The 2,549-nt window shown below is 45.3% G+C and overlaps 1 long non-coding RNA gene across 1 annotated transcript in view; it reads left to right on the top strand.

Moving 5' to 3' along the window:
- LOC146679796 (uncharacterized) overlaps positions 1-2,549 on the top strand; it is a 188,780-nt gene that overhangs the window by 21,972 nt on the left and 164,259 nt on the right. The gene's annotated exons all lie outside the window — the stretch shown is intronic.

Genomic DNA, 2,549 nt, shown 5'->3' on the forward strand with positions numbered 1-2,549 from the left:
ATTAGCGAGGTGTTTTATGGAATTGTGTTTTATTGTATCTTATTTGTATTTATTGTACAGCACTTTGGTCAGCCTTGGTTGTTTTTAAATGTGCTCTATAAATAAACTTGACTTGACTTGACTTGAAGTCTAACTGCACACAGTAACTGTGTTACAATAAGGACTTAACAGCGCCCTCTGCTGGAGTGTTTCAGTACTGCGTTAACTAGAATACACCACCTCCTCCTCACACCACCTGCTACAGCTCTACTCTTCTATGACTACAGTCATCCACAGCACTGATGTGAGGTCACATGGTTCATATGTAAGGAGCACAGCTGACCTCAGGTCAGTTTAATGACTGTGAGCAGCAGCTGTGTTATTGTCACTGTGACAGGGAGACACTCTCAGACACAGCGCTCATGTCAGCTTGTTCTCATGCAGGAGGATCAGGAGCTCCATGTTTGTCTTTCTGTTTGAATCATGATGTGTTTGTGCCATCAGAGTCTGTCATGAGTACTCAGGGTTTCACAGCAGCTCTTCTGGATGCTGACGAGGACTCCAACCTCATGTTTCACCTCTCTGAGCTTCTGATGTCTGTGAACACTCGTGTTTCTTCTCTGGGCTCATCTGGACAAAAACACCTTTCTGTGTTTGGCTGCAGCCTCATTCTGACTGACAGGAAGTGTGTTATCCATGAGCTGCACTTCTGTGAGGAAGTTTCCTGCTGTGTTTCCTGTCTGTGGACAAACACGAGTGTTCCAGCTGAGGACTTGCTTCCTTCCACCTGTCCATACAGGACATCACGCTGTCTGCAGCTCTGTAAATGCAGCTCCAGGTCCTTCCACGTGCTGCTCTGTATTTGTGCAGTTTGTAGTGTGTCCTGGGAAACGTAGCACACATGGTGTTCTTCTGCTGTTTCCTCCTTTCACTGAGTGTGAAACACTGACGCTGTGCTGTTGTTCACAGAGGGGAGCTGATTCTAGCTGCAGCTGGACTCTGTCATCTAACTGAATGTGTTGGTGCTGATCACGGGGCTCTGAGGGGGGAGCAGCAGGAGGACTCTGGATGCTGACGTCAGTGTATCTGTGGAAGCTCCCACAGCGTGTCTGTCATTCAATATTGTGCTGTATATTGTATCTATGCAAAGATGAACAGACTGTGTGTTCACTGGTCTCTGTGCTGCAGCTCTGATGTCATCATCACTCCCTCCTCCACCCTCAGCAGTCCCAGCATGCTGCTGTGGTGCACCCCACCCTCACTCTACACCTGAGCCACAGACCACACCCTCCACCTCAATATACACCACAGTTTTCTCTGCTGTGGAAATGAGATCAGGAGGAAATCATCATTATTATTATTTAATAAACGCTCACATTAATGTGGGCTTATTTGTTTCATATTAGAAACATTAGTTGAGTGTTTTTAGTATAAAATGGTCAAAGTCCCTCTTTTTGCTCCTCCCCTCACCTGTGGATGGACGGTGCTGTTACCGTGGTGACAGCTTGGATGTGTTTCAGTCCTGCCTGGTTATCACTGCAGGAATCTTTCACATTTATTACAGGTAATAACTCAGATTTTTCTGTGTATTATGAACTAAATGTATCCTGATACACACAGAGATGGATGAGCAGAGGTCACATGATGAAAGAACAAACATGGAGTCTTTGATTTATTTAGATATTTATTGATGAATGCAAACAAACCCGACACTGAACCATCGTCCAGCAGAACAAACCTGATCACATGACCTGCTGACCCAAACAGTGAAAAGCTCCATGGCAACAACAACAAACAGCCTCACATATGTTAACAGAGGCTGTTAGAAGCACAGAGTCTTTACAGTCTTTCTCCTGTTTGGACACAGATCTCTGCACATCTTCATCACAGTTACTCACAGACGTGCAGAGTGTGTGGATATCAAAGCTAAGTTTCCACCATGTTTGTAGTCTGTACTGGGACTCATGGAGCATCTCTCTATGAGCACTCAGTGCTTTAAACAGTGAGTCCCAGTTTAACCAGCAGCCTTCACACCACACATCACACAGACATGGAAACTTCAAACCTCAGACTGAAGACACCATCAGAAATAAACAGATTGTGATGAAGATGAAGAACTGGACCAGTTTGCTGTGGTTTCTTCTGTTCCTGTCAGAAATAAGAGTCTGGCAGCACTTTGCTCTCCTTCCACATGTTTAAGGAGGAAGTGAAGAAGAGCGAGTGAGTCGTCTTCCTCTGTGGGCCCAACATCAGGCAGCAGCCACGTATTTTTAAAAACCCAGCACACTGCTTCAGAAACACTGAGTCCAGGTGACCAGAGTCATGTGATCAGTGAGGTCTTCACTCAGGACGTCACTGCTTCAGGACCTGATTCAGAGGTTTATAAGGACGTGGATCATTGGTGCTGATGTTGTGTGAGAGCTGGTGAACCATGGGGAACATAAATAACAACCAGGCCATCAGCAGTTCTACCCCCAGCTCTAACACCTACATAATACACTATACATATAGTTATTGTTAAGGTTCAAATATTGAGGAAGGAGAGTACAAACAACCAGGTCCAGAAGAGC

Source organism: Copadichromis virginalis, unplaced genomic scaffold (assembly GCF_057382275.1).
Source record: "Copadichromis virginalis isolate Kocher_CV1m ecotype Utaka unplaced genomic scaffold, C_Virginalis_male_GT1.1 unmapped_scaffold_1, whole genome shotgun sequence".
In the NCBI taxonomy this organism is placed as follows: domain Eukaryota; kingdom Metazoa; phylum Chordata; class Actinopteri; order Cichliformes; family Cichlidae; genus Copadichromis; species Copadichromis virginalis.